We start from the raw sequence: 9,793 nt of genomic DNA, 5'->3' as shown, positions 1-9,793 counted from the left end.
ATGCAATTACAATTTAGGATGATAGTGCAAGATGATCAAATTAGGAATGCTTCAACAAAGATGAAAGTACTTCAATAAGATTAATCACTTGTAACCAATATATCACAATTATCGCTTGTTAACCAAGATTACAAGAAACAAAAAACGATAGTAATGCCTCCTTATTACTTATATGTGCTTATTAGAATTTCTCTTTCATTTATTATATTAGACAGTTAGAACACGAGAAGTATTTAAGAATACAAGAGCACAACTATAAGCAATTTAGATGAGATTTCTAACAATGAGCTTAGCTAATGAAATGCAACAAAAAGATTAAACTAGGAAATGCAATTTGCAAAAGAGCAATGCTTATGCAAATGAGATGCAACTAGAGTTTAACCATGCAAAATGAGTTGCAAAGATTGAATGCAATTACAGAGAAGAAACCAAAAGATAGTTAGTAAACAAACAACGATATCCTTGACAAGACAAGAGAGAAACCAATAGCAATGTCAATGTCCTTTTAGTTGCCTAATTCCAATAGTAAACACTTCAAGAAGTGCACCAAACTTCAAAATAAACCACTGTCAACAAAAATCAGCTCACTGTAGTATATATAAAGCCACCTAATGATGAGATTAGTCCACAAAATCGTTCACAACTAATCACCGCATACAAGGAACACTATCAAATGCTCAAAATAATGAAAAGATGCCACTGAGAGATTAGATCAGTAACTGTATAATCAGATCATACTTCCAATGACCAAGATTTGTCACCCAAATAGCAAGAAATGAGAACCAAACACTTATGATTATTCTTGTAATTATTATGTGTTATTTTCTTAGCGTTTTTAAGGCTTATTATTAGGTGTCAATCTTATGGTTAGGGTCTACAACCAATGTTACGAAAATCGTGATTGGGATAAAATCGACAAGGGTTCGAAAGAGGAAAAAATCATAAAAAACGAGAAAAATGGTAAAAATCAGCAAAACATCGGCAACATTAAAAAAATACAAAAAAAAAAAACATTTTTTTTTCAATTTTTTTAGTATCTAAAACATCCACGATATTTTGACAGTTTTTTGGCGTTTTTTACGATTTTATTGTGATTTTTCCACTTTGGAAAAATAATTGGAAATTTTCACAATTTTTTGGTGATTTTTACGATTTTATCACGATTTTTTCATTTTGGAAAAAATCTCTGATTAAATCGGCCAATTAAATCGCCATGCAAAAAAATCACTATTTTCGCAACACTTTATGCAACAAAGTTCACTTCAGATCTAATTGTAGACAGTCAGTGAATGGGCCAAGGATGAGAGCAACAATGCCTTGGAGACCTGCGGCCTAGCCTCAAAGGCTAGTATGCTAGGATGAAGCCTCAAATTTGCAATGTTTGTACCTCAAACAAGTGCCCAAACCTCTTGAAATCCTCCACGCTCTACCTGCAATCACCAATGGGTTAGCCTTATGCTACAAACAAAGCGATCATACCTTCAAAATGGATGCGACCAAGGGAAAAAGAGGCCTCTAGGCCTATGGGTAGGCCTAGAGGGCTAGTTGATGAGAGAGATGAGATCCCCAAGCCAAACAAAAATATAAAAGCCCTCCCACAAGTCTACAACAAAAGGTTAGTCAACAAATTGCAATGGATCAAACTTGTATTCGCCAATTTCTTAATGAAAACCACAACCAAACATTGACAAAGTCCCAATTAGGTCAGCAACACAAAAGAATTAGTCCCAAAACCAATTGCAATGAAATTTTGTAAGTCTCTAATGTCTGCGTTAGGGTTTTAGGGACCCAAAAGGGGTTGTGGCTAGGTCTCTAAGGGCCTTTTATGCCTGCAGCTAGTGATACAATCTCTCAAAACCCTTTGCGACTAGCTTGTAAAGGTTTGTAATAGGAATTTTTTGGCCTCCAAGTGACTTATGGTGGATTTTCACTAGAAACAAGTTAGATTATGCCATAAATATGATTTATAGCCCTAGAGAATTTGCCAATAAATTTTGAAAAACACCAAACACTTATGAAAAACCCTTGATGCAATGGGAATAGCCCTAAAAGGGCCAGCACCCTCTAGATTTGCTTGAGCGTTGATGGAGGGAGGGGCTAGAATGACATATCTAGGCCTCCTAGTTTAGATCAAGCCTTGAATTCCACTCGTCCTTCTCCCCTTAGTTGGACGGCTTCCTCCAAGGATGATTCACTGCCCAAACCCTAGTCATTAGGCTAGGTGAGGGCTTAAGCCTTCGACGAAAATGAAATTAGCCCTTGGTCTTGTGATGTAACACCTGCAAAGTGACAAAAAGCTGAGAAAATTCAAATTTGAATAATAAACCCCACTAACTATTTACACTAGAAAAATAAAATACAAGGGTTAGTAAAACTATTTACAAAATTATTCACAATAAAATTTTCAAGCTCTAATAAGTAGATCTATCTTTATTTGTACTATTAAATTTGAAATAATTGAGTAAAGAGATTTTTAATTTAGAGTCATGGCCAAGTCACTGCATACAAATCATTAAATAAGCCTTGGAGAATTTAACACAATGGGATTTTAAACCTCTTGCCTTGGGAGTTGGTTGGTCAAACCGAAGACTTCCCCTCATGCCCAAGATCTGAATATCAATTGATCTCTACACACTTGAAATGAAGTTATTAGATCATAAGGGGCTAAATATACATTAAAACCCTCAAGATCTAGAAATACCTACTAGATCGAGCGAGCTAGAACACTTTTCTAAACCCAGTACCTACCTGTGCAAATAGATAATCCAATTGTTGGCTAATGAAATAATAACTTGGCAATTATATTCAGTAGATCATTAAGAACACAATTCATAATAACATTACCACAAGAAGCAGAAAATGAACACCATGACGAGATGAACCCCCAAAGACTTTGATATTATTATTGCAAAATAAAAATTACATCCAGCAGCATGACTCACAACTTGCTTAAGATTTTATGATCAGTACATGATTGTTCAATGAGGAGCTCAATGGCTTCCTTATAGAGAAAAATGAGAATGTGAGAACCCTCCAAGTGGAAAAACGACTAGTTTGACTTGATCCAAGGCTTGATCCTTATCAAATTATTTTTAGTCATTGATAATTGTTGCATAAATCCCCAAAGAAATTAGATCCCTTTGAAACTTGAGTTGGATGGGCCAAAATCAAACTTTTGGGTGTTTTCAATCCCTTGGAGAATCTTCAAAAAATATAATTGTCGTAACTTGAGCATCAAATCAACCACCTGGTCCAAAAAATATGATTTTGCTTGAAAAATAGTCTTTCTAATCCAACGAATTTTTGAACTAGGACATTCTACCTTGGAAATGAGGCCTTTTAACTTTGACTTGATTTTCCATTTTTGAAAAAGGTCCTCAATTACTTTTTTGATATTTTTTTCCACTTGGAGAGATTATTTTTCTCATTTTATTTTTGATAATTTATGGCTAATTTTATTTTTATTTTTGCGAGAAAGTAAATAAAAGGACTTAAGAGGGTATTAAGTGAGTCTAAACAACATTTGGCAATGGTGTCTAATTATGAGTGAGCATTCACCAAAAATATTCATAGACAACACTTTTACACTGTGTTGCACGGGTACCCGCACCCGGGGGTGGGGTTCTCGAACCCGTCCCGGGTTCCCGCACCCAAGTACCGGATTCGGGTATGGGTTCTTCCCAGACGAACCCAGAAGAACCGGGTTCTTCCATGAAGAACCGGGTTCTTCAAAAAAAAAAATTGGGTTCTTTTCCTTTAACGGGTTCTTGGGTTCTTGGGTTCTTCGGGTGCTTGGGTTCTTGGGTTCTTCGGGTTCTTCGGGTTCTTTAGGTTGGGTTCTTTGGGTTCTTTGGGTTCTTCGGGTGGGTTCTTTGGTTCTTCGGGTTCTTCAGGTTGGGTTCTTTGGGTTCTTCGGGTTCTTCAGGTTGGGTTCTTTGGGTTCTTCGGGTTCTTCATAAAGAAAACTATATTAAAAATTTAATTTTCAAATAATTTTTTTTATTGAAATTTAAAAAATAACTTATAACAAAGGTAAAAAACTTAAAAAACCCTAAATCTTTAAGACTTTAACTCTTTACACAAGCAAATATCTGATAGACTGATACCGTGATACGTGATTATTCTTGGCGGCAAAGCACCGCGACATACCAGAAGAACAAACACCGTGATCACTGATTACTAATTTCATTTAACTTTTAAGTTTTTTCCATTTGGTTGAGGCTTGAGCAGTGCCCGTTTACCATTTTCGGAGGCAGTGGGCAGCTTCAGCAGCAGTGGGCAGTGGGTAGCTTCAGCAGCAGTGGACAGAGCAGCTTCAACGGCACTGGTATTTACGAGTTTTCGTTTTCAATTTTATTATTCCATGAAAAAGTTTCACAAGACCCGCGTGTGAAAAATATAGGTGCATTATAATTTATATTACACATTTGAACAGTGAACACCCACAGGGGCTCAACTAAATTAAGATGCATTACACTTTCATTGTAAGTGGATCGCAATTGCCCACTAGCAGTCACTACTGCAATATCCCTAATGCCATAGGTGTTCGTGATTACTTAAAACCAAAAATCCAGGCCTGTAGACCCGTGTTCTCTGTTCCAACGATGAGCTTTGTGGAACGGAACGTAGCCACCATCTAATTTGTAAGGCTCCTTGGAGCATATTAGCAAGTTTAATTGCAATGTTTTCCATCGACATGTAACATTGAGCTGGCAAAACATATAATAAATAATTCCCTTCTCTATACAGATGGACATTCAATTGTAACAACTCAATTTAAAAGCTAAATATGTCACTTATGTCGAGAACATAGAATATATGGCATCGAAACCAGAACTGGAAAAGAGACCTCTTACTCTGTAATTTGAGCCTGCAGATTCTTGTAAATCAATTTGGAATGAAACATTCATTCCTGAGCCAAATAACCATCAAATTATAAACTGTAAATGCACACATACAGGTTCAGACATTTTCGGTCAAATAGAAAGTAGGATTGAGACCAGCCATAAGTTGTAATCAGATGATGCTGTTAAATGGCGAAGGGCTATTTTGGACAATGGATAAATTAAGTATCAAAATCTGCCAATTTCTCACAGCATTCTCAAAGTTTTCTTGTTTAAAGTTGAAAAAATACACAAATTCAAATTTCATATATATTATTAATTATAAATTTATAATTTATAAAATATAATTATTAAAATTTAATATTATTATACTACCCGACGAACCCACGCACCCTGTTTCCAAAAATGTCGTCCCATCCCCGCACCCACGTTTCCTGGCAACATAGCTTTTACATCAATATTTTACATAGATAGCCCTTTAAAAAGAGAATTTTACAATAAGCATATGACCCCTTATACTCAACCAAATTATGCGACACAAGACACATGGTCTAATATGATAAATATACATAGACTCAATAACACTAGGACTCACCTAAGACCTTACCAAAAAATTCCACTCTAGCTTTGGGATGCTCGGGAGAAAAACCTTGCTAATTATTAGTGCAGTTAAAAAATTCCCTAGAGTGAAACTTTTTGTTAAGAATCAAAAGCTTACCTAAGTGTGTTTGCATAGCTTCATAGTCATTGTAGAATCATTTTTATAATAAAATTGCAAAAATTGGGATTAAATTCTTGAAACATGGCTTCATAGTCATACTAGAATCATTTTTACAATAAAATTGCAAAATTTGAGATTAAATTCTTGGAATTGATGACATATTCATGGTCAACAAATGGCTTACCAGAGCTATTGCAACGGAGGAATATTGGTTTCAAAAGATGCAAGTTAGTGAAGGTGGCAGTGTTCTGCAGGGCAACAGTACTTGCAAGCTTAAAAAGTCTCAGTGCATCCATACCAATTTTGGAAGCGCAGATATAGAAGTCCCTCACCATCTCCCCCACCAAGAGCTGGTGTCTATACTTGCAGGTTTACTTTAGAAGATTCCGCGTTGAAGAGGATATTGCAGCAGATTTAATAGTTTCTTGACACAGATATTGCAGCGAATTTAGTAGTTTCTTGACAAGGATATTGCAGCAGATTTAATAGTTTCTTGACGAGGGCACAGAACCTGAATTTAATAGTTTCTTGACGAGGGCACATAACCTGAATTTATGTCCCCCTCTGCAACCCTTGTAGGTATGCATTCACTCAAAAATCCCTTGTAGGTATGCATTCACTCTTTTTGATGAGGGCACAGAACCTGAATTTATGTCCCCCTATGCAGCCCTTGTAGGTATGCATTCACTCTTTTTGAATGCCATATTCAGATTAGAACAAGTGGTCATTTTCCCATCACTCCTTAGCACCATGCATGACGAGTCGAACAAGTGGTCATTTTCCCTACCACCATGTTTGGCTAGTGAGTAGACCATGGAAATATCCTTAGCACCATGCATGACGAGTCGAACAAGTGGTCATTTTCCCTACCACCATGTTTGGCTAGTGAGTAGACCATGGAAATATCATGAATTTCGTGGTGAGCCATTAGAAACAACGTCGTCGTGAATATAGAACTGGAAATTTTTCTAAGAAACACGACAACGGTTGTGAATACAGAACTGAAAATCCATGGAGGACGAAGAATATCAAACTAAATAAATAGACAACCAAGACGAGGGGAAGGAGAAGATGTCAGTGCACTTGGTGAACATGCATGGTATATGTTATGACGGTATGGACAAATGGTCAATAGAAGGGCCCAGGCAGTGTTGTGCTTTTCCACGTGAGTGAGGACGATTAAGGTGTCGTGTCACCTAATTTTTCAAAGTGATCACTAAGGTGTCGTGTCACCTAATGTAGTGAAGGAAACATGTATGGTAGTAGTTGAAAGGCTGGGCAGCCTACCGAAGTTCACAAACCCTCTCCTGTAATTAGTCAAGCTACGTCGACAGCCAACCTACCACAACAAAAAGGCACTGTAGGGGAAAGCGGAGATAGAAATCTAACTAAAATTGTAAAGGCGTTGTAAGTCTTTAATGTTAATACATTAGAAAGCCCTAAAACATTTCCATGGTATCACAATAAATACATTTTGAAACTGTTACTGCTACGGTAAAAACAGTGTTTGGATCACACGCTACGGGCAAAACAGGTTTTGGACACACGCATTGCATGGAATGTTCCAAACATGAATGAAAAAAGAAAATAATACATGCAGTATTGGTTATTATTATGCCACATTTATACACTTATCATGCTTTACATTTTAACCATGTGCAAGGATGAATAGGTATACAAGTTAACAACGTACTGTTAACCATTTCTGGGTTTTTACAGAATGAAGTTATAATTTTTTAGTTAACGTAATTTTCCATTTTTTCCCTCCATATAAACAGCCCTTGGCACTTTTTCTTTTCTAAATGTGTTTGTGTGCATAAGATCGTGAAAATCTATCCCTTCTAATACATATATTGTGCTCCCACGTTTAAGTCCAGACCACAGGAAAATACCGAGCTATTAAACCATTATAAGTCTACATCAAGTCAAGCATGGAACATCATCGGCATACAGAACTTTTCTGAGTGCCATGTATCGATTTGAAGATAACTCCTTGTTTTATTAATGTTACACATATTTAGGTGAAGATGGATCCAAGTGATGTGAATTTGAGTATTTAAACTGACAACCTAAGTCGTTGGTTCCCTGTCACTTAACTGATTATTTAAGTTCACATTTCTTTAGTTGAATTTTGGTGGAATTTTGAAGCAAAGATTTAAGTTGGTTTTGTACAGATGTTCGGGACAATGGTACTGTCAAAGTCACGTTATTAAAAACTGGTACTAACATTGAAAATGGCAGCAGAGGCAACATGATGGAGACTATAAATTTCGAATCTCATTGAGAGTATGTCAATCATTGTCAACAAATCCCCAAAATATCTTATTTCAACTGGATTTTCACTTAACTAAAGGAGTTGTGTTTCTCATTTAATGTCTTCCTCAAATCATTGTAAATGCAGGTATTGGGATCTCAACTGGAGCAAACCAGGAGGTCCACTACTATCTGATTCATGAGTTTACAGTATTGAACCAAAATTGTGGTTGAATGGACTCCCTGATCATGGAAATGGCAACTGAACTTCAAAAATATGTGATTGCAGGATTGAAGGTTGAGAATTTAGTGTGGTCGTGAAAACAGAGGACCAAGTTGAAGTATCATTCTTTCGAAACTGGGACAGCATTCCAAGGCACCACACAAATTCCCTTGAATATAGACATAAGGTAAGTAAAATTATCTAACATTTAGCCTGGTGAGTTAGCTTTAATATAGACATAAGGTAAGTAAAATTATCTAACATTTCGCCCGGTGAGTTAGCTTTATTTTGGGGGTTGATTTTTTGAATTTACTGTCCTTGGTGGGTTAGGTCTATTTGGGGATTAAATTTTTGAATTGATTGCCTCAAGTGTCTAAAAATATATCTACAGAACATTCGTTTGAATTTATTTTTTTTAAAACCCCTAGTGGTCTGAATAAGGTTGGTAAAGGAAATGAACAGGCACATTGGAAATGGTAATTAAAGCCCCAACTGTTGATAAACAGTATCTGGGGGCCTAACTTAGGCACATTCCAGTCACTCTGCTTCATGATAGAGTGTCAAAACTCCCTGCTATGACTCAGTTTGAGATTGTAACTATCAATTCAATCAAGGCAGTGTGTGTTACAACTGCTGCCAAGTCCAACTTGACCCTGGAAATGCATACTACGGCTGTTATCATGCTTAAGTCAGCTTGGATATGCTTACTAAAACAGCTGTGATGCACCAATCGGCACCAATCAGCATTATACATGCATGCCGAAATAAAAGCCTCTACTTCTCTTGCCATTTTATAAGTGCAAGGTTGGAAAGAAATATCCCGCCGTCTTGTTTTCATGAGAAGTCTCGATGATATACATACCTCTCAACACCTTGCAAAATTTGCTCCATTGTTGAGGTGATATCTAACTGTGCTCAGTCTTCATTGGTTGATTAAGAGTACATTGGTTTGGCTTATGTATGTTTGTACTTTTCTTTAGAGGACTTCAACTCACCATTGACTTTACCTCCAGGAGAATTGAACTTCTGATTTCCCTTGTTACAGTGTATGCAAGGATGAACGTCCCAACAGTTGGACACAATGTCGTCCTTTTCCACTGTGAGAACAACTAAGGAAAGACTAAGAAAGGCTCTGCATACCTTATTGTTTGTCTTTCTCGCTTTTGTGTTTTCTTATTTGGTTTCCCAAGTGGCCAGACATTTTGAGGTGCATGGCGCTTGCCTAATTCGTCCATCTTGGAGCTTGTACAAGGCTTTTGCAATGATGATGCACTAGCTGGACCTTCTCCACTAGTTGATTGCACTCCTTGGAGCTGCTTCTTTGTACTTTTCTTCAGTTCCTTGCTGGGATAGTGAACCCTTTCTTCAGAGTGCTGCCCACTCTCCGAAGGTTCCTTACACTCTTCTTTAGTCCTCTGATTAATGGTCTTACATCCTCCTTACATCCTCCTTTGTGCATGCTTTAGGGAAATGGAAGTTTAAATTCCTCTTTAGAAGTCTCACCTTCATAAACTCCACGGCCAGATTATTGAGGCCTCAATTCAATTTCATTAGGGTCTTTTCTGCCTTGTCTATCCTTGCCTAGCCCTTGGCCATTGTATCCCATATTTTGTATTATCTTGGAGCCAAAGCTTTTCATATGTAATTCAAAATTTCAAAGCTTCCAAATGAATAGGAAGTATGTGCATGGGAATTGACACTGGAAGTGGAAATGCTTACCTCGTTCTTTGATCATTGTCCCAACATCCCTTC

Source organism: Pinus tabuliformis, chromosome 2_1 (genome assembly GCF_031772625.1).
Source record: "Pinus tabuliformis cultivar Carrire ecotype Pingquan chromosome 2_1, CPIR1, whole genome shotgun sequence".
NCBI lineage: Eukaryota > Viridiplantae > Streptophyta > Pinopsida > Pinales > Pinaceae > Pinus > Pinus tabuliformis.
Note: the sequence above shows the minus strand (reverse complement) of the source record.